The 18,059-nt window shown below is 41.7% G+C and overlaps 1 long non-coding RNA gene across 2 annotated transcripts; it reads left to right on the top strand.

Annotated features, from left to right (window-relative positions):
- Positions 1–420: 420 nt before the first annotated feature.
- LOC121109194 lies at positions 421–15,269 on the top strand. 2 transcript variants are annotated; one of them, XR_005861283.1, is made up of 5 exons: positions 421–765; positions 2,904–2,981; positions 12,444–12,542; positions 13,620–13,708; positions 14,195–15,269. It is a non-coding gene; the product is annotated as an uncharacterized LOC121109194 (long non-coding RNA). The 2 variants fall into 2 exon arrangements; XR_005861282.1 differs by having other exon boundaries at positions 613–765; positions 13,374–13,708.
- The last annotated feature ends 2,790 nt before the right edge of the window (positions 15,270–18,059 follow it).

Below are 18,059 nucleotides of genomic sequence, written 5' to 3' on the forward strand. Positions count from 1 at the left end.
CACTCTGCCCCAAGCCTGTAGTGTTGCCTGGGGTTATTGTGGCCAAAGTGCAGGACCTAGCATTTGGTCTTATTGAATCTCATCCCATTGGCTTCAGCCCAGCTATCCAGCCTACCCAGATCCCTCTGTAGGGCCTCGCTACCCTCAGGCACATAGACACTTCCAGTCAGCCTGGTGTCATCTGCAAACTTACTGAGGGTGCACTCAATGCCCTCATCCAGGTTGTCAATAAAGATATTAAACAGGACAGGCCCCAGCACCGACCCCTGGGGAACACCACTCGTGACCGGTTGCCAGCTGGATTTAACTCCATTTACCACCACTCTCTGGGCCCGGCCCTCCAACCAGTTCCTTACCCAGCCAAGAGTGTACCTGTCCAAGCCACAGACTGCCAGCTTCTGCAGGAGAGTAATGTGGGAGACAGTGTCAAAGGCTTTACTGAAACCTAGGTAGACTACATCAACAGCCTTTCCCTCATCCACCAGACAGGTCACTAGATCATAGAAGGAGATCAGGTTGGTCAAGCAGGACCTGCCATTTGTGAACCCATGCTGGCTAGGCCTGATCCCCCAGTTGTCCCGCACATTCTGCATGATCTCCCTCAAGACAGTCTGCTCCATAATCTTCCCCGGCACCGAGGTCAGGCTAACAGGTCTGTAGTTCCCCGGATCCTCCCTGCAGCCCTTCTTGTAGATGGGAGTCACATTGGCAAGCCTCCAGTCTTCTGGGACCTCACCCGTCAACAAGGAGCGCTGATAGATGATGGTAAGTGGCTCGGCTGTCACCTCTGCCAGTTCCCTCAGCACTCTCGGGTTAATCTCATCCGGTCCCATGGACTTGTGGCAATCCAGTTGGAGTAGCAGGTCTCTGACTATTTCCTCCTGAATCGTGGGGGGTTTAGTCTGCTCCCCAGACAAGACTGCCAGGTCAGAGAGTGGAATCAAGAGTTAAGAGAGGTTACCTTGAGTTCCCATAAGAGTTCTGTGAACAAATAATCACTAAGAACTAAACATTTAGAGTACGAGAAAAGGATGTAAAATGACAACAGCAGCTTTACAGGAACAGATGAGGTCCAAAGAATTTGGCTCTCCCCCTTTGATAAAGGAAAATGAGAGAAAAAAAGATTTTATTTGCTTGGTCTAGTGGTTGGCGAGCCTGCCCATGGCAGGGGGGTTGAAACTCGATAATCTTTGAGATCCTTTTCAACCCATGCCATTCTATGATTATTTAGATTTGACTCTCACAACACTATCTGATGAAATCTACAAGGACTACTGCAAAACTGGTGGTGAAGCTGTAGATGGGAGCAGCTCTCAGCTGTACAGGATAGACACTCAGAGCTGTGTGAGAGAAATTAAGCTGCAGTTTATCCACGATCATCAAGGATTTTCATCAGTGATCCAGATAATAACACAGAACACATATATTGAAGTTGTGGATTACAGCACTGATAGTGCTGAGAAGGGCTGTGGATATGATAGGGAACAAGACAAACTGGAAAAATGTCTTACTAGAAAAGTGGGATGCTCCTGAGGAAGGATGGCTACAAGGCTATACAGAGTGTCTGTTGCAGTGTGCATGATGGGGAGCCACTGGGTAGGCAGCAGCTCAAAGAAGAAGCACAGGGTTTTAAGTGAACCTCCAGTGGACAATGAGTCACCATGTTGATGGCTGTGTAGTGTAAACAAGCAGGAATATAGCTTGAGTGGCACGTGAGCCCTCTGAAAGTACCCACAGAGAGTACAATAGGAATTAACCTCTTTGTTTTCAACGGCAAGAGCAAGCAGCATAAGGACTTTACACCATGAGGTTTAGGTTAGGCATCACAGCTGTGATGCCCCAGAAGAGATAGCATGGGAGGTTTGTGGGATTTCCCCTTTTGCAGATATGTAAGATCAAGTCAGAGGAGTTGTCGTCAGGAGCATCTCTGCTTTGAGAGATGTTCTCTAGGATAATTAAAATGAAGGAGCACAGATAAAGATTTTGGACCCATCAAGAAAGCCTTATGCCAAATCTGTTTTATACAGTTCTTGTCATCCAAGCTGTGTTAAGGTGTATGTTATTTTCTTTAAATTGACCTTCTCTTCTCTTCTCTTTTCTCTTCTCTTCTCTTCTCTTCTCTTCTCTTCTCTTCTCTTCTCTTCTCTTCTCTTCTCTTCTCTTCTCTTCTCTTCTCTTCTCTTCTCTTCTCTTCTCTTCTCTTCTCTTCTCTTCTCTTCTCTTCTCTTCTCTTCTCTTCTCTTCTCTTCTCTTCTCTTCTCTTATCTGCTCTCCTCTCCTCTCCTCTCCTCTCCTCTCCTCTCCTCTCCTCTCCTCTCCTCTCCTCTCCTCTCCTCTCCTCTCCTCTCCTCTCCTCTCCTCTCCTCTCCTCTCCTCTCCTCTCCTCTCCTCTCCTCTCCTCTCCTCTCCTCTCCTCTCCTCTCCTCTCCTCTCCTCTCCTCTCCTCTCCTCTCCTCTCCTCTCCTCTCCTCTCCTCTCCTCTCCTCTCCCCTCCCCTCCCCTCCCCTCCCCTCCCCTCCCCTCCCCTCCCCTCCCCTCCCCTCCCCTCCCCTCCCCTCCCCTCCCCTCCCCTCCCCTCCCCTCCCCTTCCCTTCCCTTCCCTTCCCTTCCCTTCCCTTCCCTTCCCTTCCCTTCCCTTCCCTTCCCTTCCCTTCCCTTCCCTTCCCTTCCCTTCCCTTCCCTTCCCTTCCCTTCCCTTCCCTTCCCTTCCCTTCCCTTCCCTTCCCTTCCCTTCCCTTCCCTTCCCTTCCCTTCCCTTCCCTTCCTGCCAGACCTCTCTCCTATCTCCTCTCCTTTTTCCCAAATGAATTTACTGTATGAGTTAAATGCTATATCTCAAGATGAAAAACATCACTTGTGTTTTGTACCCTTGACAGTGAAACATTACTTTCTCTTTTTGACAGAAGGAGCTCTGTGTCCTTGCAGTGGCAGGGCTGTAAGCAGGTATCACGGTGGAGCTGTCACAGCATGGGCAAGTACAGGTCAGATATGGTATGCCTGTCTCCTCGTTCCTTCATGTCATTTCTAAATGCCAGGTTTACACAAGAAAGTCTTCACTCTGGGACACTTACTTAAGCAGTTCCATGCAAAGTATTAATTTCTGGAAAAACAACAACAACAACAAAAAAACCCAGCCTAGCTGCCAGCCTTTGAAATTAAGTATCTGCTTAAGCATAACTTTAAATATTCTTTATCTCATTGCTTAGATGAGATTGCTAAAAAATATATTAAAATCTATGCTACAAAATACATAGGACTTTATTATCTAAGAAGGTTTTTAATGTGTAAATATTCCACATTTTAATTAAAGTTTTTAGTTTTAATAACATTTTTAAACAAAAGGCTTTTGAAATATATGCATTTTATGGCTGGAGGGGAAAAAAGTGCAGTCACATGCCTTTTAGCAATAAAAGAAGACAAAAGAGGATTTTTCCATCAAAGCAAAACTTTTTGTTCACTTTACAGTTTAGCAATGCTATTCTAATTCAGAAGAATCAGAACTCTGATTTCAGTCTCTAATTATATTCAGAGTAGCTGGTGCTACTCTTTTGACCTTAAAGCAATACTGGCTGGTGGTTGCAAAATCTTCTTTGTGAAGAAGGAAGATTATATACACAAGAGTAAAATATTAAAATACAAACATTAAGGGAATGACGTAGGAAACTCATTCCATCCAGATGAGGTACCAGCATCAGGGAGGTAGCAATGGTGGTACCACCCCTTCCAGCACTAAGCCCATATTTGCACCGCTCTGGGTTGCTGTCTGATCATGGTTTCTTCCCCTGTAACCTGAAGAGGCCCTGGCTATGATACTGAAGAAAAATCATAAGGTACATATTTTCAGATAGGTAAATACTGTTTGTGGAATACGCCTGTAGCTTATAGAAACAATCCTTCCTCTGTTCTGCACAACTCTTTTTTTTTCTCACAGCTCAGTCTCCCCATATGGTGCTTGTTACAAGAAAGACCTGAATGTGGAAGTTACAGCTCTAACACACAATTCACATTCACACAAAGATCACATCACTCCCAGCCACGTGTGCAAATGGAAATTATTTACTAAATTCATCTTCAGGCAGGAAGAAGCCTTTATATCCAAATACACCTCAGATAGCCACACCATTTAGATGTAACTGAAGAATCTCAGCTACCCAACAGATGATCTATTTACATTTTTATACATGAGCAGCATATGGATATCTTCAGTAGTTATACAGTACGTTAGTATAATTGAAACACCTCTCAGATAGCTTTTAATGATATAATCTAAGCTCAGTTTTCTCAGGAAATCTTTGAAACAACCCAACATGGATTTGCACCTGAGAGATGCCAGTGAGCTTTGCCAGCCACCGCTTACTTGTAGCAGCAGATCAAATCAAGCTATGAGCCATCAGTCATTTGCTTCTGAGCTTCCTTGTGCGTGCTTGAGAGGAAACTGAAGTTTTCCTAAGAGGACTCAGTAGGACTTCTTGCAGTAATTACTGTCTTACTGAAGACTATTATGATTTCTAGGAAGACAGAGAAGGCAGAGTAGCTCCTGACTTGGTGAGGATGCTTCCTCTGTGGCCCTGGAAAATTAGGGCTAGTTAGATCCTGATGTGGATTCATCTCTGTCCTCATGTGAATCTTTCCCAGCCCTTAGCTTTTTGCAGCTTTTTCTCTGAATGATGAAATCTCCTTTTCAATTAAAAAACTTCCCTTATCCCCTGCCATGGGAGCAGGCACCGCTTTCCTCTGTAAGGAGTGCTGTCAAGTAACAGCAATTAGACAAGCTCTTCATGTATTTCAGTTTATGATCTGAGACGTGGAGAGTGACTGTGCTCGATCTCCAGCTCTGCTCTAATGTGAGACCTTCCTGAAATGCCACAAAAGGTTTCTTTAGGAATCCAAGAGCTGGATTTATTTATTTTTTTAACTTCTCAATAGAAGTACTTGAAGATTGTACTCTACCATACCAATTTTTTGAAGATTTATTTATAAGAGAGAGAAATGCTGTCTGTACAAATGCAGATGCTTGGTACTGTGTCTGGGATCAGGAGGAGAGATAGAACTTGTTCTGTTTTTTCCTTCCTCGTTTGGTCTAGAGTTTTTGAGCTACCACCACTACATACCATACCTGGGATCTTGATCATGTCACCCTTTGGGAACATCCTTTACCTCTGTTGCTTGAAGCCACAAGATTCACTCATGCTTTAACTGTAAGAATACGAGAATATGCTGTTTGAAAAGAAATCATATTTTGACACAAAATATTTTTCTGCATGTTTCTTCCTCTCATGTGCTTGAGGAGACAGCTACTTCAGAAGCTCTCAGCAGCTCCCTCTGTCCACAAACCAAACCACTGTCAGTTGTCCCCTTTCTTCTTCACCCTTTCAGGCGTCTTTTGATCCCTGTTGTCTTTTGATTCCTAGGATTTTAGCTCAGCCTAAATGGCTATTTGGCCTGCAGGCTGCAAATAATATCTTCGCTGGCAATGAAACAGCCATTGTCTTACAAATGTACATAATTATAAGCTGGGAAGCTGTTAACATAAGACTATTGCAACTTCCCAGCATGTTCCTCTAAGACTCAAATTGAATTACAAACGTTTACTGTTTCTGCAACCTAATGGGAAAAACCTCTGCACCCAACAACCTAACATAAGATTACTTAGGGCTGGCAGTGTGGGCAGTCACAGACACAGCCTATGTTGCCTTTTTTATGTTAACACATTAAAAAGGGACAGAAAACGTACACCACTGTGCAGTTCAGTTGTCTGCACCATAGAGCTGTTAGGACAGTCCTGTCATGGTCCCTGCTGCAGTTTCAGCTCACAGCACAGTGCTTTTCAACACGTTATGAGCACACTTCAAGGGTTGGCATGGTCAGCCACTAGTCTCTATTCACACATCATGTATGGACTTACCATTTTGACTATAAGAGAACCTAATAGTTTAAGTTTTTCTGAACCTGCATTCTTAAACATAGAAGAAATGGCTTGACAGCAAAGACTGTGCTTGTTTAGCACCCTCCAGAAAATCAAGGAGAGACTATAACTGAAAGATGTTGTCAGGATGCATCCAAATTAGGAATATCTGTCCTCTGGTTTCCTTTCATCTTCCTGTGCTTCTTCTTTTGCCATCCTGCAACTTTTCCAAATACTTGATGTTTACTCTTTAGAATCATGTGGTGACTAAGTTTGCTTGCATAACTTTGCCAATGTTCTCTATTAAAGAAATTCCACTAGGTTTAATACATTGAGTTGCTGGACCTTACTGTTATAAAAAAGAAAACAATCAACATCTCCCCCCAAGGTCTGGCTGATGCTTCCTGCACCACTCAGGGTTCCCAGCATCCAGAAGGACATAAGATTACCTGTTTTCTTTTTTTTTTTTTTTCTTTCATTACCTCCAGTAAACAGTAAATGAAGCAATAGCTTATGACATTTAAATGCCTTTCCTACTGGAATCACAAGGTACCGTAGCCTCAGTGCCATGCACTCCAGGGGTATCAGCAGAACTACCTGAAGCTGACCCCAAAAATGTACCTGAATCAAGTGGTACAGACAGGTGACAAATGCAGCTTCAAACATTGAGAGTTTTGGGGCTGCCTCACAGCAGACAGGGGCTGCTGCCCATAGCTTTGTGGCAGTGTAGGTTGCCCAACAGTGTGGCAGTGTAGGTTGCCCAACAGCATTGCAGTTACTCACTCTTCACCCCAGAAGGACAAGACAATGAGGACTTTTGATATCAAAACAATCATAAAATTAAACTTTTGTTACACTATACCTCCTCTTAGTGCTCCATGTGAAGGGAAAATACTGGGCTTAAAATCAAACATTCTTTCTGTCCTTATTGTATCCCCTACAATCTTTGCTATTCCTCGAAACAGCAAACAGCATACTTCAGTGTTGTGCACGTTTTAAATGAATGTCCTTCACACAGTGTTAATATCTCAAACCTGCTTTTCATTTCAAAACAGCACAGAAGAACACTCCTAACTTTGGCAGAACTTTGAAATGGCTCTGCATAATTTGGGAACAGACTCTTTGGGATTGTTCAAGACACTCTGCTCAGTAACTACCTGACTCCAATGCATAGGCTTTTCCACCTGAGCTTACTGAAGTGCATGCCTTTGCTCTATGCTAGGTGCTTTCTTTATCAGACCCCTAACTTATGGTTCCTGTATTCACAGCATGTGTTACTCAGCCATTTCTGACAGCTGCTGTTAATCTCTGCTCAGACACTGACCATTGAAAACTTTCAGAGGAGTTGATGTTTTGACTCGATGATCCTTTGGAAGCTGCCTTTTTAGCTCTGTTTCTCAGGGTACAGACAAGTTGCAGCATCTGGACGTTAAAAGAGCAGCTATTTATTATTTGCTGCTATCACTTTTACTTGTTCTTGTTAGTAAACCAAACAGAGAATGTAGGCGTTTGAACAGATGAGTTTTATACGCATGATTGCTGATATTTAGATGAAGATCAACTACCTGTAACAAAAACAGAAGGAAAAATATAGCAGCAGTAATTATAGAAAGTAGTTTTTTATCTTTGTTGTTCTGAAAGGAAGGTGCAGTTATCAACATGCAGAGCACTGCGAAGGCAAAGGCTGAGCCCACAGCTTTGTGTTGGATGTTGATAAGGTGGTGACTTCTATGACTTTTCATATGCTAAAATGTATACTGTATTGCTTTGTTGCAGCTAAACTAAAGGATGAGAGCAGAAATGGTCACAGGATTTGAAGACTTTTTTGTAGTTTTATTAATAGACCATTAGTCTGATATGGCATTATGACTTATAATAGGAAGAAACAAACACCAAATCTTTTTGTTCTTACATTTTAGCGGTTTTACTTTTTGCTATTACAGATATTTATTCTCTGTTGAAGGCAGGAATAATCTCTGAACAAAAGCAATGCATGTTTTTTTTGCAGGAACAATCAGAATGACAACTATTTATCTGAATTAGTCATGAAAAACAAGTTGTTTTCCAGCTAGCTCTGCAAAACAAATTTCTGCTTTGCTTGAGTCTGGCAATGGTTTTACCTGAACTGGCTTACCCTCTAAATGCTACGCCTCATATTCTCAGTATATTATACTTCATGCTACCCTGCAAGTGGTGAAGGGAGGTATGGGTGCTCGGACAGAGAGTGGGTTATCAGAGCCATTGCCTGGTGGTTTTGTGTCCCTGATGGCTGTTTCCCATAGAAGTCGGTGATAAGATTCTCCAGGAGTGTTAAATGAACTCCTTAGATATCAGCATGGATATGAGTAACCTGTGAAGCAAGCTGGCTGTACTGTGTGGAACAGAGCTGGAGCATTGCAGCCTTGCATTTTTCAGACTAAACAACAATACAAATATATAGCTGCTTGCAACAACGCGTGGTTCATCACAGACTGTATGCCAGGATTATTAGCCCTTTGGCCAGAAGAGTGTAAGAGGAAACAGAAGCAGCCAAACTCCTTCATTACTTGGAGAGTTCCCCAGCCTTTTTCTTCAGCTTATGTATTTTAATTAGAATGTTGTATGGTTTCTCCACAATGTAAGATAAGTTGGCCCTTGATTATCCAAGTAAATTAGTTAATGATGCTTGCTCATTGCAATTAAACTTTCCCATTGCAATTATCTGGATTCTGCTTTGTCTATAATTAATTTCTGCTCATAAATGCAGCACATTGCTAACAAATGTCTGTAGAAGATGTATGGTTCAGCACTGCTCTTGTAGGTACACAGCAGCTACTGTGTAATGTAGTTGAGTTCACACATTCTTAATATTTACTGCATGCTTTGCTGTGCTAAATGACAGCCATTTTTCTTCCCTGCAGTCAAGAACAGGGTTTAAAACTCTAGATACCAATCTGATCTCACAGGTCACAGCTTGTCTGTGTAACCTATTTTATGTTTTAACTGATGGCAGTAAAAGGTCTTTTATCAGCCTTGTTTATTTATGCCCGTGGTTCACAGTGATGATTTATAGAACACCTGTAACTGCAAGTGCACACCTCTCATGAAAATGCAGTATGTAGCTGGAAAAAATGACCTTGTGGGAGGGAGAGATATTCAAAGCCTAGGATGAATAAAAGAAATATTAACAATAGGATAATCCAATTACTAAATAGAAAGCAAATCCGTTTATTTTCCCTTTCTAATTACCCCCTCTAATGCTTATAAAGGAGGGGAAAATTCACTTTCTTTAAAATCTAAGCAGAACTGTTCAAATGGTCATCTGTGCTCTTTGCCTTGCTGACATGCATTCTGACTGTGTCTTAGGAAGCCAAAAAGCTTTGAAACCATAGAGTTTGAATTTCCAAATTGAATCTGGTGGTGAACAAGAGCTTGTGAGATGTACAATTCATAAAACACGATTGATGACTTTAATAGATAAAACCAGTGTCAGGGAAAAAAAAGATAATATAGCAGAAATGATTCAAAAAATAAAAGTGCAGTTTGTTTTTGTTTTTTTAAAAAGCCTTACAAGAAGAGATTTAAGTATCTCAACATCTGAGTAAGCAGAAGACTGAAAGATGACAGGATTGGAACAGTACTCCAAGGAAAGAAGATACCAAATCTGAAAGGTCCACTTACTCTAGCAGACACTGTGATAAAAAGATCCAATGTCAGGTACCTCAAAACAGTCAAATTCCACTTAGACACTTACAGCAAGTGTTTGTAACAATGACATTGATTAGCCCTTCCAGCAAACCGCAGGGGAACAGGATGTCTTTTGACATGCCCAGCATATCTCTACTTAAGACATACATTGTCTAAAAGATCTATCTATTACCTGACTGTATATTGGAGCAACGGGAAAAAACCTGTGATAAACAAATCAACAGAAAGCTCCATGAGATGACTTGACAGGCCCTGTGGCCTATAAGATCAGTGCTACTCTTCTCTGACAATCATTTCCTGTAGAGCTGTATTTGGGCTATAGCAACCCTGACAAGATGACCCCAGAAGCTTTCTTCTGTGTGTTTATATTTGCCCATTTCCCTGTGTGGGAAGAAGGGTTTTTTCCCCCAGAAAATACAGCAAAAGAACTACACACCTTTTCATCCCTTCTTGTCTGGAGAGTCAGGTGCTTGCTGCCACATTCCTCTGTCCTCTGGGCGCTGGCTTCTCCATGCTGTCATTATTCCCTACTTTCCACCCAGAATCCAACCATGTCCCCATCTCTGATAGTGATAAGTATCTGCAGGTTGCCTTGAACACAATCTTTGCTTCTCATACCCTCCTGAAAAGAGACATCTGAGAGGTGAAGGAAATGTAGCCATTGTTGAAGTTTTCATCTGTAAAACAGCCCAAGCCTGGAAATACGTATGTGCCAGCTAGGATAAAAAGTAGTTTCTATTCGTCTCCATCTTACAGGATAGCACTGTGGTACTGATAAGATAGAAACAAATACCCTTTCTCAAGCTAGTATATACTGTCAGAGACAGTACTTACAGAACTGCTTAACTTACTGAATTCAGATTTCCTTTCAATACCTAGCATATGCTGGGGTTTTTTTGCCTAGTATCAAGAGAGTGGAGAGCTTTTACCCTTTCACCAGCTTTTCAGGGTTTCAGATCTCAGTTTTGGACAATGGTACATAAAAACACTTTAAGGCCACTAAAATTTTCCTGGTGGTCCTTTTCCCTTGTATATGTGGGCACTGGTGATAGTTCTATATCATTCACTAGAGATAATCTAGATCCAGTCTGGGTCACTGCTGAGCATCATTAATATGTGTAAACATTTCAGAAGGACTGAGGCTTCTCAGCACCGGGCTGGAAATGCCCAGAAAGGTCTCTCCTCCCTCTACTGAAGTTTTGGAAAGGCTGATTAGTATTTAATTACTCTACTGTCTATTTCCACACCTGATTCTCCTCTCATGTCTACTTACATGGCACAAGAAACTCTCCTTTGGTTGTGGGAGACTTTCAGCTCGTTTATATAAGCATAACATCCCAAGGGAAGAGATCCTCCTCTTGGTTGCTGCGTATGAAGTGGATTAACAAAACACTCCTAATCTGGAGAAAGTGAGAGAATTGGAACAGAATTCTCAGCTTGCTGGAAATTATAACTTTCTGAAACATCACCTTAGACTGAGACACATTTTAGTTTCCTGCATGTAAAAAGCAATAAGCAAAACTTCATTTTAGAACTTGTAAAAATAAGGTCAAATATTAGTGGTACGTGGATGGTTGGAGTAGATGATCTTGGATGTCTTTTCCAACCTTGGTGATTCTATGATTCTATGATAAATATGTTTTTCATTCAATGGCTTCAAATATACGACCTTTTTTTTAGAAAAACAGTTGAGGATTTAAAATATAATGCTGTTAAAAGAATTTGAAAATAGGCAATATTTATCATATCTGAGAAGCTATAAGGATGACATTCTTCCCAGAAGACCCGTGGTTTATGGAGTTGCATTGCCTACCTCAGGCACGGAACAACACTTTATTTTTCAGAAGAATACAAAACTCCTTTTATGTGCAGATTGTGTGAGTACAGAAAGTGCTGCATCCTCATTATATTCCACATTTCTGGCCTTGGTAGATGTCAGTAGCATATACATCAGAGATGATTTTCTGGTAGTCTAGGTGTGGAGAGTAACATTTGTTTTGCTTGAAAATTTATCTTCTCTTGAAGGTAAATTAGAAATTGATGTTCTCTTGCAAGAGAAGGACACAGCTCGTTTCAAACTGGGATCTAACACTGAGGATCTGCATCAATGTCAGGAAGCACTTTTCTCTCTCCACTGGCTCCTTGCTGTCTCAGCAAGTTATGCTAGATGAACACAATCCTTTATGGTTATTTTATAACTAGAAGCATATTACTGCCTAATTTTTTTCGAAGTCTAAAACTAAACTTTCAGTCTACGGTATCTGATGGCAATAAGTAGTGTATTCACTATAATTAGCAGTAATACCATTATCAGTTTCCCACGTGTGGACAGTGTTTTGGTTTAATTTCTGCTTATGTTATCTCATTTTTCTGTGGTTTCTGCTGGAATCACTTCAAGGTTTTCATACTCTTTATACATTTTTACATATCAAACATTATTGCTGCTTTCTTCTGTAACCCAGAAGGACATTAATGGCTCACTCTGTTTCCCCAAAGCAGCCAGTGTCATTTAGCACTGGATTTTAGCGCTGACAAAGACAGCAGTATATATTTTTTTCCTCTAATGCTTGATTGGTTAATGAAGTCAGGTTGTTACAAATAGAATAAGGATTTTTTTTTACAAATACACTGCCACCCAAGGCTATTGCATCATCCTGAGAAATGCCAGTCGTGAAGGGAGCACAATTAAATATTCCCCGTTTTTGCTTACTGTCATTAAAAACTATACTCAAGATGTGCTCAGCCACAAGAAAATAAAATGCCTCCCAAAGTATTAATTACAGATTTTATTAAAAGCATACAGAACGATTGAGGCATAACAAAAGAAACAATCTCTGTTTCTTCACCCCAGGAGAAGGAAGGAGAAGTGAATGCCTATGACAGGGAGCCTGGTTGCTTTTGACAAGAAGGAAAACATAGATCTCCCAATTAACAGTGCAGTTGAAGAACGGTAAGCAGCTTGTTGCCAAACATAACCACAGGGAAAACTTTAGCTACTGTAATCAAGAATTATTTACCCAGTCAATAAAACTAGACTGAAAGAAGTGACATAAGGGAAATATGCCCTGAATAACGGTGTTTTGAGAAGAGGGGATTACCAAGGAACATTGCTACTGACAAGTGGCTCATGGTTGGTTCAAATGCTTTCTCAGTCCCAAAGTGCATGGGATGATGCAGGTGATGCTGGGCTGAAGGTGTCTTGGGTTGTGTGTGTGTGTGTTGGTTGGATCTCCTATCTGGGAAAAAAGAGAAGGATGAAAGATAATGTCTGCAAACTGTGATGATCCAAAGGAAACTGCCAGCACAGAAACTCCCTGCTTATTGATCAGACAGCTTTCAGGCTGTTTCATTTTGTGATTAATTCCAGAAGATTTGGGTCTTCTTCACCTAGCCATAACCAGAGACAAAAGGAGTTTCCTTATTTTCTCCAGCATTTACTGGGTTTACTTTATTAAAGAAGTAGTATGTAGAAGTAGTGCATTCTTGACAGCATTTTCCAGAGAGCACCCAAGGGAAAGAAAATTACTTCTACAAATCTCAATCCAAAAGTGATTTGGCATGCATCAAAAAGCAAAATGACGCTATGTATACCTTGGCTGACATTTACAAGGATACCAGAAAACATCTCAGAGCTATCTGGCTTGCCCTAACCTATTCAGGGCTGAGTAATTTACAGGTCAATGCCAAGTCCAGTTCTGTGTACACTTTAAGGTATAAACTGTTGATAATAGTCATGTATAACTCTGCGTTTGCTTTTTTTTTTTTACCCTGTCCATATTAGATTACCCAGAATGTCTGCCATAGCCTTGCATAATATTCACAGCATCACATAATGGCAGAAGTGGAAAGGGACACGTGGATCCATCTGGCCCAACTCCTGTTCAAGCAGAGGCATCCAGGAGTCCATACGCCCAAGCCTCTGTTACTGATGCCTTGATGTCCTGATGTGTCGACAGCACATGGGTGACAAAATGTGGTTAAAACAAAGTAATGGGTACATATTTAATACTGCATATTGTTGTTCCAGGTATCACCTAAAATCTTCCTGCATATAAATGACTCTTTTTCAGAAATGCAAATGGATTGAATCTTACAGCTGTACTGAGGCAGCTCCAGGTAATACGTGATCAGATTTTCTCACTCTTTGGCACTCCTTGAGATGAGCAGGGCTCTGATAAGGACGAAGCGGTTGTGTGAGTCAGGCTCCCAGGCTGAATAAGAATTATCAAGACTTGGACTGACATGGCATAGCTTTAAGCTCTAAAACTGCCTTTTTGTTTAGCTTTGATATAATCTTCTCAAGCTCTGCTAATAACAAGAAAGCCAGCCAATGTTTTCTTCCATGACTGCAGCCAAAAATAACAGGTAGCATAAAAGTGCATCTGCAATTGAAACGGTTTTCAGCTTTAGGAGCTCTAAGTGCCTGTGTCCACACTGAAGTCACTTGCTTAGTTATTCAGTCTGTCTTTCCTTTGTGGACACAAAGGATCAGTTTCCAAGCACATTCCGCACTGAGGAAGACACTTAGGATGCAGCTTGTGCACACCCACCAGGTGTGAGTCACTGTGCTGATAGATCCACATTCCTCTCTTGTTTTCACAGGCTTGGCAACTAAATTAAGTTACACAAATGCAAATAAGCAGTGAATGACATCCAGCAGATCTGACTGACCTCATTTTCTCATCTGCATGACCACGAAGTGAAAGCAACCTACAGAAATTACTAGATTTATGGTTGGGAAAAAAAACACAGTGCAGGTAAACAACAGATGTGACTCAGCTGGAAAACCCACTTTTAAGTTCCTGCATATATTCTTGACGATTTTCACAATACAACTGGATGGTGAGTGCCTCAGGTACTGGGGCAGTGACATTGCAATTAAAATGTCTCACTATGGTCCCTATGACAGAAATTTGAACTTCAAACAATGTTTGCCCTAAGGCGGTCCCCAGGAGGGCTGGCTGCCAAAGGATGTCTGCTCAATGTGGTGAGGGGATACACAGCAACCTTATCCTACTAAACATTCGGGTATGGACCCTTACCATGCTGTGCTGCATTCCTCAGCATGGAAGAAGCTTTGACCTCCATGAGAAATGGGAGGAACCTGGGATCTGCATAAAACCATAGGAATGGCTAGCAGAAAAACAGGTGTTCTGTTACTGCTATTTAAGCTTTTCATGAAGCAAACACTGTATGAGAGGGCTTTAACCTTGTACAACTCACACAGCCTTTAATTGGAGCACAGTGGGAAAGGCACCTGCCTGCAGCACCTGTCTGTCTTGTCCATAAGCACCTCCCTCATATCAGAACAGTTTCAGTTGTCTCCTAGAAGTGTATCATTTTGTTGAGCGATAAATGGAACTGTGAAATATTGCCTGTAATCAGCACCCTTTATGGCAAAGCTCATTAAATTCCTGACAAGTCTAGAGTTGACAGCACTTTAATTTTGCTTTATTGCCTCATTTTATCTCACCAATTTCTTTCCCTGATTTACTGTTAATAATGAAAGACAGCAGAAATGCACTGTGTTTGAGAATCAAAAAAATAAGTATTCATCCTTTTTAAAAATCCCTGATTTAGGCCATAGGAACAGTGAGTAGTAGACAATGCAAGCATTGAGAAGGTGATTAAACTTTAATAAAACTGTCAACTGAAATAAACCAATCTCCTTACAAAACATTCTGCTTGCCAGGTGCTGGATTTTTGCTGTTAAAGAATTCTCTTTCAACAGCCTGTTTCAATGTGCAGCAGACTAATGTTGTGACTGCCAAGTCACAATTTGGTTTTGTGCATGATCTGTTGAGTCTTGGTAACAAAAAAGACTGCTAAAATAACACATTTGGAACCCACCACAGCAACTACAATATAGAATGAATGCACTAACATGTAATGAATGGCAGCAAAGTTATTCCTATCTCCGACTGCCCCAGGAAGCCTTTGGAGCCTGGTCTCTGTCCAGTGCCTTCACAGAAGGGTCTCATTCTCCAGCCATGTAGTCACTGCCAGCTGCCCAAACTGTTTGCTACCAATCTGATTTGACAGATGCTTCCATCTTTTTTTTTTTTTTTTTTTTGCATTTGCATTTGCATTTGCATGTAATTATCCAAAATCCAGGGCAGTGAGAAATCAAACACATACATCCACGTACAAAATCGATAGCCCCTATAACCACCTGCAACAACCTTTTACTGAAGTTCAGCACAGATCTGTCCAATAAACACTAAAAATCATTTTTTTATTAGTGGATTCATAATTTCTAGCTGATTTGCCCTGCAGTGCCTGTAGTAGCTATACTGCAGAGCTGCAGGTGAGCTAACACACAGCCATTTGCAAAGGACTCGTTCCAGCGATGCTGCTTCATGTAGAAACAGAGTATGACTGAGGTAGAAAAAGACCACTAAGATCATCTAGTCCAATCACCAGCCCATCCCCACCATGCCCACTAACCACATCCCTCAGTGCCATATCTACACAGTTCTTGAACACCTCCAGGGATGGTGATTCCGCCACCTCCCTGGGCAGCCTGTGCCAATAAGTGCCAGCTGTGTGATCACATGCTGATGTTCCTTGGGTGTTCTCCAGTGTCCTCTTGAAAGGAAATCAGTCAAAGTTGAGTGTCTTGAAAGCTGGGATGTTCCCAGGAGACTCTCGTTTCTGTTAATGAGAACATCGCCTCACAAGGTTTTGCCTTGCAGAGTTCCTTGGCCTCACAACCACTGTTTCATTGGTGAAAGGGGAGGGAGGGACCTCAGATGATCAGGAAACCACCACACCCAGATGTCCTGGAGTTGAACAAGGCAGCTGCCTCTTGGAAGGACTTCTCATCTCCTTCCCTCTTTCTTGCCTTTTGGTTGTTGTTCCTACTGCTTGCTACTTGCTTTAAATGGCATTGCAAGGCTCTTGGGTGGAGGCCGAATGTTCCTGTGTGTTTGCATTAGGTCAGAGCCTTGTTCAAATTTGTATTCCAGGTCCCTGTACTGCTTGGACTAGCACTATATATATATGCATAAGAGAGCTCTTTTCATAGGACAACATTAATTACCCCTGTAAAATTCTCGTTCAAAACAAAGATCCACTAAAATATGCAAAAGTAACAGGTCACATGGCTGTCGGCAATGCTTGCATTTTCCATTTTCCCATACGTTCTCTGTGCTTGTGACATAATGTGTGAATTTATACAAAGCTTTAATTAGTACTGAGTGGTGAGAGCTGGAAAGCTTTATTGAAAACACCCATTTGCAGTTTTATGTGGAGGATCCTAAAGATAATGAGATGAAGTTTGCATTTTTTCTTCCTCTGCTCTTGACTTTGCAGCAATACTGCCAACATATATGTACCCTGTACAGCCTTTTCTGTAGAAGAAAAGCACCGCAAAGTCAGATCATAATAAGAAAAATAAGCTGCACCATACTTAAGGAAAAAGAATTTTGCTTTTTCTACCCTTGGCAATGGCTTTGAGAAGAGTGTAGTTTGAAATAAAGTGAGGTGGCTTGTTGGCAACTGAAAGTAATAACTGAATGAGACACAGATCACTGAAAGTGTTAAGATGTTAAGAAAAATCAGCCCACTTAGACAGCTAAAGTTGAAGGACTGCCGTAACTGTGTGATAACTAAATGACACATTCAAACCTGGATAATGGATGGTGCTTATAAACTTCTTTTCTTATTATTTATACTCAAACAGTGTTAAAAGCACCTACAGATCTGAAATAATTGGTCCTAATTTATCCCTGATGCAACTTAATTATAATTGGTCTGTCATTTCTGACATTACTTAATTTAATCCATGATAAAGAAATCGCAGCAGGGATCCAGCCTCCTACTGATATATGTGGAAGAAAAGAGTGCTCACAGATTATGAGTAAGGAGAAATCATGACATTTTCAAGGAACAAAAATCATTGCCTGTAGCAAGAGCCGTATTAACTGCCTTGCCTCAGATTCAGCTGAATGTACTGCCAAAGAGCCTCACCAAGGGGCTGTCAGTGAGTTCCACTACCCCACTCTTACAGTAATAAAACCCCAAGGTTTGTATCCGCTTCATGGCGGTGCACGTTAGGACTGGGCCAATACTGGGCCAAATTTCTCACAAAAGAAGGGCAGCACTGAGCTCTGCTCTCTGTGACAGCGACAGGGCCTGAGGGAACAGCATGGAGCTGCGCCAGGGGAGGGACAGCTGAGGGTGAGGGAAAGGGTCTGCACCAGAGGGCGGTGGGCATGGAACAGCCTGCCCAGGGCAGTGGGCACGGCCCTCAGTGCCAGAGTTCAGGGAGTGTTTGGAGAGCGCTTTCAACCCTAAGAGTTTGGATTTTGGGTGGTGCTGTGTGAAGCCAGGGGTTGGACTCGATGATCCTTGTGGGTCCCTTCCAACTTCTCTGGTTCTATGATTCTATAATCTTTTCTGGCCAAAATAATAATAATAATAAAAAGGAAAACCAACCAACCAAATAACAACGACAATAAAAGAA

Source organism: Gallus gallus, chromosome 1 (assembly GCF_016699485.2).
Source record: "Gallus gallus isolate bGalGal1 chromosome 1, bGalGal1.mat.broiler.GRCg7b, whole genome shotgun sequence".
NCBI classification, from domain to species: domain Eukaryota; kingdom Metazoa; phylum Chordata; class Aves; order Galliformes; family Phasianidae; genus Gallus; species Gallus gallus.